Source organism: Bos taurus, chromosome 4 (assembly GCF_002263795.3).
Source record: "Bos taurus isolate L1 Dominette 01449 registration number 42190680 breed Hereford chromosome 4, ARS-UCD2.0, whole genome shotgun sequence".
In the NCBI taxonomy this organism is placed as follows: Eukaryota; Metazoa; Chordata; class Mammalia; order Artiodactyla; family Bovidae; genus Bos; species Bos taurus.
Window position 1 is genome coordinate 47,466,795 of NC_037331.1, and position 14,948 is coordinate 47,481,742.

Here is a 14,948-nt window from a genome sequence, read left to right on the forward strand (position 1 = left end):
GGGAAAACCACTAGACAATTCAGGTATGACCTAAATTAAATCCCTTATGATTATACAATAGAAGTGAGAAATACATTTAAGGGCCTAGATCTGATAGATAGAGTGCCTGATGAACTACGGAATGAGGTTCGTGACACTGTACAGGAGACAGGGATCAAGACCATCCCCATGGAAAAGAAATGCAAAGAAGCAAAATGGCTGTCTGGGGAGGCCTTACAAATAGCTGTGAAAAGAAGAGAAGCGAAAAGCAAAGGAGAAAAGGAAAGATATAAGCATCTGAATGCAGAGTTCCAAAGAATAGCTAGGAGAGATAAGAAAGCCTTACTTAGCGATCAATGCAAAGAAATAGAGGAAAACAACAGAATGGGAAAGACTAGGGATCTCTTCAAGAAAATCAGAGATACCAAGGGAACATTTCATGCAAAGATGGGCTCGATAAAGGACAGAAATGGTATAGACCTAACAGAAGCAGAAGATATTAAGAAGAGGTGGCAAGAATACACAGAAGAACTGTACAAAAAAGATCTTCATGACCCAGATAATCACGATGATGTGATCACTGACCTAGAGCCAGACATCCTGGAATGTGAAGTCAAGCGGGCCTTAGAAAGCATCACTATGAACAAAGCTAGTGGAGGTGATGGAATTCAAGTTGAGCTCTTTCAAATCCTGAAAGATGATGCTGTGAAAGTGTTGCACTCAAAATGCCAGCAAATTTGGAAATCTCAGCTGTGGCCACAGGACTGGGAAAGGTCAGTTTTCATTCCAATCCCAAAGAAAGGCAATGCCAAAGAATGCTCAAACTACCGCACAATTGCACTCATCTCACATGCTAGTAAAGTAATGCTCAAAATTCTCCAAGCCAGGCTTCAGCAATACGTGAACCATGAACTTCCTGATGTTCAAGCTGGTTTTAGAAAAGGCAGAGGAACCAGAGATCAAATTGCCAACATCCGCTGGATCATTAAAAAAGCAAGAGAGTTCCAGAAAAACATCTATTTCTGCTTTATTGACCAAGCCAAAGCCTTTGACTGTGTGGATCACAATAAACTGTGGAAAATTCTTAAAGAAATGGGAATACCAGACCACCTGACCTGCCTCTTGAGAAATTTGTATGCAGGTCAGGAAGCAATAGTTAGAACTGGACATGGAGCAACAGACTGGTTCCAAATAGGAAAAGGAGTACGTCAACGCTGTCTATTGTCACCCTGTTTATTTAACTTATATGCAGAGTACATAATGAGAAACGCTGGACTGGAAGAAGCACAAACTGGAATCAAGATTGCCGGGAGAAATATCAATAACCTCAGATATGCAGATGACACCACCCTTCTGGCAGAAAGTGAAGAGGAACTAAAAAGCCTCTTGATGAAAGTGAAAGAGGAGAGTGAAAAAGTTGGCTTAAAGCTCAACATTCAGAAAACTAAGATCATGGCATCCTGTCCTATCACTTCATGGGAAATAGATGGGGAAACAGTGGAAACAGTGTCAGACTTTATTTTTTTGGGCTCCAAAACCACTGCAGATGATGACTGCAGCCATGAAATCAAAAGACGCTTACTCCTTGGAAGGAAAGTTATGACCAACTTAGATAGCATACTCAAAAACAGAGACATTACTTTGCCAACAAAGGTCCGTCTAGTCAAGGCTATGGTTTTTCCAGTGGTCATGTATGGATGTGAGAGTTGGACTATGAAGAAAGCTGAGCACCGAAGAATTGATGCTTTAGAACTGTGGTGTTGGAGAAGACTCTTGAGAGTCCCTTGGGCTGCAAGGAGATCCAACCAGTCCATTCTGAAGGAGATCAGCCCTGGGATTTCTTTGGAAGGAACGATGCTAAAGCTGAAACTCCAGAACTTTGGCCACCTCATGCGAAGAGTTGACTCATTGGAAAAGACTCTGATGCTGGGAGGGATTGGGGGCACGAGGAGAAGGGGACGACAGAGGATGAGATGGCTGGATGGCATCACTGACTTGAGGGATGTGAGTCTGAGTGAACTCCGGGAGTTGTTGATGGACAGGGAGGCCTAGCATGCTGCAATTCCCGGGGTCACAAAGAGTCAGAGACGACTGAGCGACTGAACTGAACTGAACTGATACATAAAATACATAGCTAATAAGGACCTACTGTATAGCACACCAGCCCTGGCTTTTGCCATCATCGCAAATGTCATCATCATATGGCCTATGCATTTCTTTCTCAAATGCAATGTCACAGCCAACTCCAACTCTCCAGACCTTTGTCTTCTAGTCCTGATCTATCATTAGCAAGATTCTCTATAACCTCAGCTTCTTGCCGCAGTCTGTAAATCATCTTCATTGCAACCCTCTTCCAACACTCCACAAATGTACAGGCTCTATCAAAATACATCAAGAAACACCCTACCTCTCATGACACTGCTATTACTCTAATCTTAGCAACCATTTTCAGACATGGGCACAAGGTCAAGGCTGCCACACCCACTGCCTTCAGGTTCTGGAGACTGGAAGCAGCTCTGTGGTCAGAGCACAAGTTGGCAAGATCTGACCAATGTGGCTCATATGGATGGCTCTGGCCCATGGGTCACCAGAGCCCTGAAATTATCCTGTATCCAGCATGAATGGAGAACACCCCAAAATCAGCCTGTCAGTGCCATTCTCATGGTCAATCTTGAAAGATATTTTCTCTGGTCAGCAGGAGGGATCAGCTTACCTGGCTACCCATCTGAGACCGATTCAGGTAATGGGACCCCAGATAACTCTATAGAATCAAGACCTGGAGCTCCTCCAGGCATCTGGTAGGCCTTAAATAGAAGGAGATTTATAGTTGGAAAGCAACTACAAGGAGAAGAAAAAACAGGCCTGTACCACACTGTTCCCAGTTGGGGCTCAGAGAGCCCACCTGGATGGTAGCTCTACAGGTGAGACCTACAGTCCAAGGTACATCCTTCCTTTCTCTCCCCCCTTGCCTTCCCTCCCCCATGCATGCCCATCACTAACAGTAGTACTATCTGGTACCACAGCACAGAACCTAGCAAAGTCAAACTGAATTATGCTTTAGGCTTTCACCTCAAACTTATGAGCAAATCAGACCTTTGTTTAGTCTCAGCATTATAGATGTTCTGAATCTTTCCATACACTTATCAGCACAGAGAAAGCATTTACAGCAGAGTGATTTAATTAATTCTCAAATTAATTTACTTTTAATTAAAGCTGATTCCCTTTTTAAAGGGAGATGTATTTTGGATAGCACATTTTCCTTTCCCCAAATAAGGGTTTGTTTACACTATTTTTGTCCCTGGGCTAGAATGAAGATGTCCAGTACTAAGACCAAAGTCACCTGGGAAACACGAAATACATTTGTGTGCTCTTGTAAGTACTAGAAGATACTGGCAACAAGGTAGGTGTGAGGTCAAGCCCCACACTTGCCTCTTCCACACCCCAACCTGAAGCCCCAGAGGGCTCTTTCTGGCTCTCATCTCTGTCTACTTGTCAGGGAGTCCTGTCCAAGATCAGAATTTTTCGTCTCCTTCATAGCTTTGGATTCTGCTTCTCTCCACCATTACTTGTCCCAAGTCTTCTAAACTGGGCAGAGTCCAAGTGCACACTTTTAGGGAAAGGAAGGGCACAAGGTTTTATGAAAAGTCATTTTTCTAAATTTAAATATTAACTGACATATATACACCATTGATACTGTGTATAAAATGGATAACTAATGAGAACATACTGAATAGTATAGGGAACTCTCCCTAAAGTACTGTGGTGACCTGAATGGGAAGGAAGTCCAAAAGGGAGGAGAGATATATGTATGTATGGCTGATTCATTTTGCTGTAGAGTAGAAATGAACACATTGTGAAGCAACTATATTCCAATAAAAATTAATTTAAAAAGTTTTAAGTATTAACAAATGCTACAATGTCTGTAATGTTTTCTGTTTGATTAATCCTGATATCAGCAGTGACTATTCCTCAAAGATATATAGGCAGTCTTTGACCTCACACATCTTTTACATGGTCTCCCTACTCTCCTATGTGGGATCTTCAGAACTCTGCTGATTAGGGTTTTCATACTTCAGTTGACAAACAAGTGTTAAGCCATGATATGCTGGTTCTGTCTGCCTCCCAGAATCCTGTTTTTGGTAATCATTATTTGTGGGTGTTTATCCATAGGAAATAAAAAGCCTCTTGATGAAAGTGAAAGAGGAGAGTGAAAAAATTGCCTTAAAGCTCAACATTCAGAAAACTAAGATCATGGCATCTGGTCCCATCACTTCATGACAAATAGATGGGGAAACAGTGGAAACAGTGTCAGACTTTATTTTTCTGGGCTCCAAAATCACTGCAGATGGTGATTGCAGCCATGAAATTAAAAGACGCTTACTCCTTGGAAGGAAGTTATGACCAACCTAGACAGCATATTCAAAAGCAGAGACATTACTTTGCCAATGAAGGTTCGTCTAGTCAAGGCTATGGTTTTTCCAGTGGTCATGTATGGATGTGAGAGTTAGACTGTGAAGAAAGCTGAACACCGAAGAATTGATGCTTTTGAACTGTGGTGTTGGAGAAGACTCCTGAGAGTCCCTTGGACTGCAAGGAGATCCAACCAGTCCATCCTAAAGGAGATCAGTCCTGGATGTTCTTTGGAAGGAATGATGCTAAAGCTGAAACCAATACTTTGGCCACCTGATGTGAAGAGTTGACTCATTGGAAAAGACTCTGATGCTGGGAGGGATTGGGGGCACGAGGAGAAGGGGACGACAGAGGATGAGATGGCTGGATGGCATCAACGATTCGATGGACGTGAGTTTGAGTCAACTCCGGGAGTTGGTGATGGACAGGGAGGCCTGGAGTGCTGCAATTCATGGGGTCGCAAAGAGTCAGACATGACTAAGCGACAGGACTGACTGACTGACTGACTGATCCAGTGATCTGAGTATCAAGAACATTTGCTTTTGTTAAAAAATGAATGACGGTACCAATACCAGTGTAATGCAGTTTGGTGTGCTGAAGGCTGGTTAGCTTGACCTTCAGTCAGATACTCCATGGACATCAAATGGTTGACTGTGAACTTAGCAGCAGAGGAAGAAAAACAAATTGGAGACTACAGATAATTTTCTGAAATATCATCCAAGGCAAGGGGTATTAATGGAAGAATTGGGTTAAGTATGGATTGAGAATGAGCAGTGATCCAAATGAGGTTCACTCACTGACCTCTTCTCAGAGAAGAAAATGGCTGGTGTTCCACTTTCTCTTGAAAACCATTATAAGAAAACATACTGATATATAAGAAAACATGTTAAACAAACATGATTAAATAGAATTAATTAAATAGAATTCAATTAATTCTATTAAATTAATTAATCTAATTAATTCTATTTAATTTAATTAATTAAATAGAATTTCTATTGTCTAGTCATTACTCCAACTTTACAGTTTCTTCTCAAGGCTAAGAAAACTGACAACTGAGGTAAGTTATTTCAAAACACGTATTTTTATTATCTATAATGTTTATTGTTCTTAATGTATTAAATAATATGTCTTGACTGCATATCCAAGCAAAAAATGATGACTTTTCATCACAATTATGGATTTTATAATGTCTGAGGAGGCCTTACAAATAGCTGAGAAAAGAATAGAAGCAAAGGGCAAAGGAGAAAGGGGAGGATATACCCAACTGAATTCAGAGTTCCAGAGAATAGCAAGGAGAGATAAGAAAGCCTTCTTAAAGTAAACAATGCAAAGAAATAGAGGAAAACAATAGAATGGGAAAGATAAGAGATCTCTTCAAGAAAATTAGAGATACCAAGAGAACATTTCATGCAAAGATGGGCATGATAAAGGACAGAAATAGCAAGGACCTAACAGCAGCAGAAGAGATTAAAAAGAGGTGGCAAGAATACACAGAAGAAATGTACAAAAAAGGTCCTAATGACCCAGATAACCATGATGGTGTGGCCACTAACCTAGAGCCAGACATCCTGGAATGTGAAGTCAAGTGGGCCTTAGGAAGCATCACAATGAACAAAGCAAGTGGAGATAATGGAATTCCAGTGGAGCTATTTCAAATCCTAAAAGATAATGCTGTGAAAGTGCTACACTCAATATGCCAGCAAATTTGGAAAACTCAGCAGTGGCCACAGGACGGGAAAAGGTCAGTTTTCATTCCAATTCCAAAGAAAGGCAATGCCAAAGAATGTTCAAATTACCATACAATTGCACTCATTTCACACGCTAGCAAAGTAATGCTCAAAATCCTTTAAGTTAGACTTCAACAGTATGTGAACCAAGAACCTCCAGATATACAGACTCAATTTAGATAAGGCAGAGGAACCAGAGATCAAATTGCCAACATCCATTGGCTCATAGAAAGAGCAAGGGAATTTCAGACAAACATCTACTTCTACTTCACTGACTATGCTATAGCCTTTGTGTGGGTCACAACAAACTGTGGAAGATTTTTAAAGAGATGGTATTACCTGACCACCTTACCTGCCTCCTGAGAAACCTGTATACAAGTCAAGAAGCCATGGTTAGAACCAGACATGGAACAATCAGTTCAGTTCAGTTCATTTCAGTCACTTAGTCATGTCCAACTCTTTGCGACCCCATGGACTGCAGCATGCCAGGCCTACCTGTCCATCACCAACTCCCAGATCTTACTCAAACTCATGTCCATTGAGTTGGTGATGCCACCCGACCATCTCATCCTCTGTCATCCCCTTCTCCTCCTGCCTTCAATCTTTCCCAGCATCAGGGTCTTTTCAAATGAGTCAGTTCTTTGCAATAGGTGGCCAAAGTATTGGCATTTCAGCTTCAGCATCAGTCCTTCCAATGAACATTCAGGACTGATTTCCTTTAGGATGGACTGGTTGGATCTCTTTGCTGTCCAAGGAACAATGGACTGGTTAAAAATTGGGAAAGGAGTATGTCAAGGCTGTATATTGTCACTCTGTTTATTTAACTTACATGCAGAGTACATCATGAGAAATGCTGGGCTGGATGAAGCACAAGCTGGAATCAAGATTGTCAAGAGAGATATCAACAATTTCAGAAATGTAGATGATACCACCCTAATTGCAGAAAGCGAAGAGGAACTAAAGAGCTTCTTGATGAAGGTGAAAAAGCTGGCTTAATGCTCAACATTCAAAAAACTAAGATCATGGCATCCAGTCCCATTACTTCATGGCAAATGGATGGGGAAAAAATGGAAACGGTGAGAGATTTTTCTTGGGCTCCAAAATCACTGCAGATGGTAACTGCAGGCATAAAATTAAAAGACATTTGCTCCTTGGAAGTAAAGTTATGACAAACCTATTCAGTGTATTAAAAAGCAAGGACATCACTTTGCCAACAAAGGTCCATCCAATCAAAGTTACAGTTTTTCCAGTAGTCCTGTATGAATGTGAGAGTTGGACCATATAGAAGGCTGAGTGCCAAAGAACTGATGTTTTCAAACTGTGGTGCTGGAGGAGACTCTTGAGAGTCTCTTGGACTGCAAGGAAATCTCACCAGTCAATCCTAAAGGAAATCAACCTTGAATATTCATTGGAAGGACTGATGCTGAAGCTGAAACTCCAATACTTTGGCCACCTGATGTGAAAAACTACCCATTGGAAAAGACCCTGATGCTGGGAAAGACTGAAAGCAGGAAGAGAAGGGGACGACAGAGGATAAGATGGTTGGCTGTCATCACTGACTCAATGGACATGAGTTTGAGCAAACTCTGGGAGATGGTGAAGGGCAAGGAAGCCTGGAGTGCTGTAGTCCGTGGGGTCACAACGAGTCAGATACGATGACACTCAGTGACTGAACAACAAATTTTTATTACCTATAATGTTTATTGTTCTTAATGTATTAAACAATATGTCTTCATAGCATATTCAGGAAAAAATGGTGTTTTTCATCACAATTATGAATTCTATAATGTCCTGAGCTCTCAAGAAGCAGAACATTCTATATATGCCTACAGTTTAACTCAGATACTCGACTTTCAAATACATTTTCTGGAATTCATTATATATGAATGGAAATATATGATTATTGGGACATGATCTATCTCTCTTGGTAGGAAGACTGTGGTGCTCTTTTGAAAAAGAATATTCCTTCTTATAATGCAAACCTTGAATCTGTTTTCTGTATTTTCATAAATAAATGAGGCAGAAGTGCCCATCAGTATCAAGGTCAGCCACCTGCTCACTGACTTTTAGGTCGATGACTGCTGCCTGGAGACATTCGAAAGAAAACAAGCAAATAACACGCCCAGGACACTGACAGTTATGGGTCTGACTGGGATACTGTCACCATGACTCAGGGCTACCTGATCATTTTATGTTGAAGAAACTACAAATCAAGGAGGCTGTTTAATCTTTACAGGAAAAATGGAGACCGACCCCTACACCCACCCCCATGGTTTACCTCTCCCTGGAGTCTCAGGCTTGAACAAAATAAAAACTTAAAAAAAAGAATGCTCAGTTCTAAATGGATCAAGTATAGATTCCTTTTGCCAATAAAGCTGTTTTAATTTCCCTTAAATATTTTACAGTGGAGTCTCTCACAGCATTGTGCTCAGAATAGTCCAGAGCTTATGGTGGCCTATTTTTTAAATGGCTCTAAAAATGTAGACTTCTAAATATATGGTTTTTTTTTTTATATATATTTTCAAGTTGTAATCCCTAGTCTGTAACTAAATGCTTGGTGATATACGAGTAAAATACCTTAGTATAAAGCTGTACCTTAATTGGACTTTAGATATACTTAAAGCATAAATTTTAAAATCTAGATATTCAATAATGGCATCCACTTGATTTTCTGGGTTAGGTTGTGTGTGACAGTATTTGATGCCTACTAGACCAGATTCTCATACATGATATAGGCAATGCAACTGAATAAGTAAAGATGTGGATAGACAGGGATTTGTGTAGAGAGTCAAAAATTTGAGGTGAAACAGTCTACAATATATGACACCAATGTTGAAAATATATAAATGCACAGGCAAGTCTGGAAGAATATACACTCAGTTGTTAACAGTGGTTATAGTTGGTTGATGGGATTATGGTTTTTATTTCATTGTCTGTCTTTCTCAAAATTTGTATACTAAAAATGAATTTGTACATAGAAACAAACAATATTTTTTTAAAATGGGAAGGAAAAATTGGGGGATGGCATTGTAGTTCAGTGATGACCTTGCTATTCTTCTGGTTCTCAGTAAGTTCCTGAACTGAAATAGGCCTTGGAGAAGCTTAAGTAGCAAAGGATTTTAAACTTTGCATTGTTCCATCAATGATATCATCAGTTCCCTTTGCATTTCATCTGCGAAGTTTTCATGCTTTCTTGACACCTAATGATAGAGCTTAAAGTCACTAAATTGCTCAAGTCCCAAACCTTGAATAACACATTTCTATGCCTGAGAGTTTTAAAATTTGTTGAAAAGCTCAGAGCCATTACTAAGGCAGAGGTGCTTGTGTTCAGGCATGATTAGATATTTGTAGATATTTATTGTAGATAAAACACATACTGAAGCAAAAGATTCTATCTTAAAAGATCAATAAGTTGATCTTTATTGATTAACTGTGAGGAAGTAGTTGTCTATACCTTAAGACAGAATGTTTTACAGCACTTGCCTGGTGAGTGAGGAGATCTGAGTTGGTGATCCCAGCATAGTTTTTTCACTCTTGGTTAATGCAGGCAATATGGTTTTTAACCAAAATTTTTCAGTTTGATTTTCTGTAAAGCAAGTTGCTTTTCTGGCGGAGGGCTATGGAAATAAAGCTTCCAGTGAGTGCCAACTCCCCTTGTGTCTGGGACTACCTGCTTTCTTTGGAACTACTGTGCAAGCCCACACTAGGCCTTCAGATTCCTTTAGCTCATTTCCTCTTGCTTCTATGCTGGCCACCTCCCCCTACCTTGCTCTGTCAATGGTGAAGCAATTCATGAGTCCTGCCCCTCCTAGGAGAGGTGTCCCTCTACAGAATTTGGTTTCCTTGGTTGGTATGGGATCTCAGTTTGGGATGGATGGGTAGAAGAAAATATATGATTCTGTAAATTGCCAGTTTTTTTCATTGGGGTAAAAGCAAAGTTCTCCTGAAGTTTTCTATACCCTAAAGCCTAAGAGGAAGCCAATCCCAATCTCTTCAATCCTGTGTCTTACAGCTTGGGGTCTAGACAAAACTGGCTTTTCCAGTTCTATCAGATTCTCGATTTCTGAACACTCTCTCAGTTCAGTTCAGTTAGTTGCTCAGTTGTGTCTGACTTTTTGCGACCCCATGAATCGCAGCACACCAGGACTCCCTGTCCATCACCAACTCCCAGAGTTCACTCAGACTCACGTCCATCGAATCAGTGATGCCATCCAGCCATCTCATCCTCTGTCGTCCCCTTCTCCTCCTGCCCCCAATCCCTCCCAGCATCAGAGTCTTTTCCAATGAGTCAACTCTTCGCATGAGGTGGCCAAAGTACTGGAGTTGCAGCTTTAGCATCATTCCAAAGAAATCCCAGGGCTGATCTCCTTCAGAATGGACTGGTTAGATCTCCTTGCAGTCCAAGGGACTCTCAAGAGTCTTCTCCAACACCACAGTTCAAAAGCATCAATTCTTCGGCGCTCAGCCCTCTTCACAGTCCAACTCTCACATCCATACATGACCACTGGAAAAACCATAGTCTTGATTAGATGGACCTTTGTTGGCAAAGTAATGTCTCTGCTTTTCAATATGCTATCTAGGTTGGTCATAACTTTTCTTCCAAGGAGTAAGCGTCTTTTAATTTCATGGCTGCAGTCACCATCTGCAGTGACACTCTCTAGTCACATCCAATTGCCTACGATTTCTTTTCTGAGTTTATCTGTTTCCTGTAGCACTAGCCAGTGGCAGTCAATAGACATGATTTATATTCTGCTTTATAGTATCTTCCTCCCGTACTGCTGGTATACTATGTTGCATGCCACCTCCCCAAGTTATCACAGGTGAAAGCTTTAAAAATGTTTGCTACTGGATAACACAGATCAGTGGCACTTTAATACTCAGTATCTGTGCCATCACAGCTTTCTAGTAAAGAACAAACTTTGGGTTTTCATTATGCAGTATCCACAAGGGACCCATTTACCACCAGGCTAAGTTATGCTGTACTGAGCTTCCCCCACCCCAAACCAGGAGCACACAGATATACTTTCAGTCACTATTTCATAGTTTTATCTAATCTGTAATTTGACATAAAAGAAATAAAACAGGATATAAAATGTTGTATCTGGCTTATTTTGTTCAGAATGAGCATTGTCGGGTACTAGTTATGTGTGCATGTGCTTAGTCGCTCAGTTGTGTCTGACTCTTTGCAACTCCATGGACTGTAGCCCACCAGGCTCCTCTGTCCATGGGGATTCTCCAGGCAAGAATACTGGAGTAGGTTGCCATGCCCTCCTCCAGAGGATCTTCCCAACCCAGGGATCAAACCCAGGTCTCCTGCATTGCAGGCAGATTCTTTACCATCTTGAGGCACCAGAGAAGCCCATGAATACTGGAATGGGTAGTCTGCTCCTTCTCCAGAGATCTTCCTGACCCGGGAATCGAACCAGGGTCTCCTGCATTGCAGGCAGATTCTTCACCAGCTGAGCTATTAGTTACACATGTCTTTTTGTAGACCTTTGAGTTGTGTACAGTTTGGGACCATGAAGAATAAAGCTGCTATAAGTACTGTTTACAATAGTTAGAACATGGAAGCAACCTAGATGTCCATGGACAGATGAATGGATAAAGAAGTTGTGGTACATATACACAATGGAATATTACTCAGCCATAAAAGGGAACACATTTGAGTCAGTTCTAATGAGGTGGATGAACCTAGAGCCTATTATACAGAGTAAAGTCAGTCAGAAAGAGAAAGATAAATTCATATACTAATGCATATATACAGAATCTAGAAAAATGGTACTAAAGAATTTATTTGCAGGGCAGCAATGGAGAAACAGACATAGAGGATAGAGTTATGCACATGGGAGAGGGGCAGAGAGGGTGAGCTGTGTGGAGAGAGTAACATGGAAACCTACATTGCTATGTGTAAAATAGATAGCCAATGGGAATTTGCTGTATGTCTCAGGAAACTCAAACAGGGGCTCTATATCAACCTAGAGGGGTGGGATGGGGAAGGGAGATGGGAGGGAGGGTTAAGAGGGAGGGGACATATGTATATCTATGGCTGATTCATGTTGAGGTTTGACAGAAAACACCAAAATTCTGTAAAGCGATTATCCTTCAATTTAAAAGTAAATAAATTAATAATAATAATATATGTGTATATATATAACTGAATCACCTTATTGTACACCTGGAACATTGTAAGTCAACTATACTTCAATAAAATACATATATTAAGAAAAAAAGAATAAAGCTGCTGCATATATATCATAAAAGAAAAGTTATGCTGTGTTATGCCAATCTCACTGGTTTAACACAAGCTTGTCTTTCACATCAAGTTCCATGCAGACTGGGTTTGCCTTCTGTCTCTAAGAATCATACAATATGGCCTCATAAGTTGCCATGTCAAGAGAAAACTGGAAGCAGCACACTGGCTTTTAACCACCACCTGGTGTAAAAGTGACCCATGTCACCCCTGTTCACAGTCTATTGGTCAAAATTACTCATGGCCCCAACCTAAATGCAACGATGCTAGGAAACAGGGACAAGATGGACATTTGGTGAGCATTACCGCTGTTACCCTGTACTCCGTCAATATGATCAAAACTGAAACAAGAGTGCCCTTTCCCTTGTTTTCATAGCTGAAATACAGTTAGTAAATACATATTAGATAATTGCACTCTCTAGTAATGCACAAGGCAGGGGTAGGACCACGTGAGATTGTTCATTAGTTTCTGTCCGCCCCACCCCACTGCCCTGGCCCAGTTTCTCATGAGGCTCATACGGAACTAACACTGAACGACATTTGAGCTCATATAGCACCTGCATGCCTATAAATCACCACAAACCACTTTCAGGGCTAGAAGCACTGATGATCAGAGAGAACATTGGGCTGGCACACACTGGGGTGATGCACTGTCATTTATGGCTGACAGTCATTCTGACTGGCTGAGCATCCATTCTAATGGAAAATGCCCATGTCTTATGTTGACTATCACCCCTGCTTGTGCATGCTCCGTCACTCAGTCATGTCTGACTCTCTGTGACCCCATGCAGGCTCCTCTGTCCATGGAATTTTTCAGGCAATACTGAAGTGGGTTGTGATGTCTTACTCCAGGGATTCTTTCTGACCCAAGGATTGAACCTGCATCTCTTGCATCTGCAGGTAGATTCTTTACTACTGCACCATGTGGGAAGCCCATCACCCCTGCTTACTACTCAAATATACCAAATCACTTCTTAGATTCTGCTAGATTTTGTTGCTACTTAAGGTTTCATTTTTAAGAACACCAATCCAAACAATCTGAGAACTAATATAAATATTTGTGCTAAGTTTCTTTGAAAGGTAGCTCAAAACATTTGTTTGGTGTACATCATCTGAACCTTTCTACATGTCCTCTTTAACCATCTTTACCTCATTTAGAATTTTTCATTCATGTCAGTGGTCAAAATTTCCTTTCTCTGTCCCCACACAGTCCTTTCTATGAGGTGGCTTTTTGAGTTCCTTTTCTTTTCCTGTCTTGTCCCTTCCCTGTACACCCTGTACACCTTACATATGGCCTGCCCTGCTGCACAAGGCCATTTGAATAATGTAGCCTGATCGCACTTGGGCTGCTTTACCAGTATCTGGAAATATGGTGACTATATTCTTTACTATTTTATCTATGACCATACCAATTCTTCCATCAATCATATTCAGACTTTTGTCACAAGGGAAAAATGAGCAGATACTACTCTCAAGATACTAAGGTTTTGCCCCAAGCAAAAGCCAAGTGGCTGGCTCACTATAACACACCAGGCAGGGTGTTTCGATCTCAGTCACTGCTGATGAAACCCTCCGGAAGAGAAAATATGCCAACTGCATCCCAAATGTGTGTGAACGACAGATTTTCCCTGCCTCAGACATTAACTAACTGCAGATGGCAAATAGTTCTTCCCTTTAAAAAGTGGATTTATTTCTCAGTCTGTTAAAATGCAAATGCCCAAAAAAGAACACAGCTCCCTTCCACTGAAGGCTTGCCAAAGTCTTTGTTCTTAAATAATCTTAACTATAACTGCCCTTTGAGGAGTTAATACTCTTGAAACAGTAGTCAGCATTTGATGCTTGGGGAATCAAACTGATTTTGTCCATGATGCTGTCATTTTAATTTCTAAGTGAAAAATACTACCAATTCTAATAGGAACTGCTCTTCAAATATGTGGTTTGAAGCTGTAATCCTTTTATTCCCCTGAAAGACAGACAGACAGACAGATGTAGAGACAGACAGGCAATTATACAATGGATATAGGGGATACATGTAGAAGGGGCAGAAACTGATGTCACATAGAGCCATAGTGTATAGGCAACTGGGGGCCAATGTACCTGTGTGACAAGAAAGACTTAACAAGGGGAGAAACAGTAGCTGAACTGCTCAATTAGAAGTGCTGGGAAGAACGGTCTTGGGAAGGCAGCCTGCCTGTGTGTCTTGATAAAAGGAAGACTTGAACTGAAGTCAGGAAGGAGCGATAAACCAGCTTTTATGTCTGAGAATTTCAAAGGAAAACATTTTAGCCTGATTTCACAGATTGAGCCAGGAAAGAATTCTGTTTCCTTGAGGATCTATTACAGTGAGACATTGCTCACACACAATCACAGAGCTGGAAAGTGGTGGAGCCAAGAACCGAACTCGGGCCTTCAGATTCCAAAATTGCTTCCTTTCATCAGACTAGAGGGCCACATGTTTAAATCAAGGGGCAAGGACTGTAAAGTGGATAAAGGGAGGGAAAAAGGGAGGGAAGGAAGAAGGAGAGAGGAATAAAAGGAGGAAGGAAAACTTTAAAATCAATAAAAGGGTGGTGGTGATTCTA

At 41.0% G+C, this 14,948-nt stretch overlaps 1 long non-coding RNA gene across 1 annotated transcript in view; it reads right to left on the bottom strand.

Annotated features, from left to right (window-relative positions):
* LOC104972036 (uncharacterized) overlaps positions 1–14,948 on the bottom strand; it is a 554,511-nt gene that overhangs the window by 46,377 nt on the left and 493,186 nt on the right. The window lies entirely within an intron of this gene.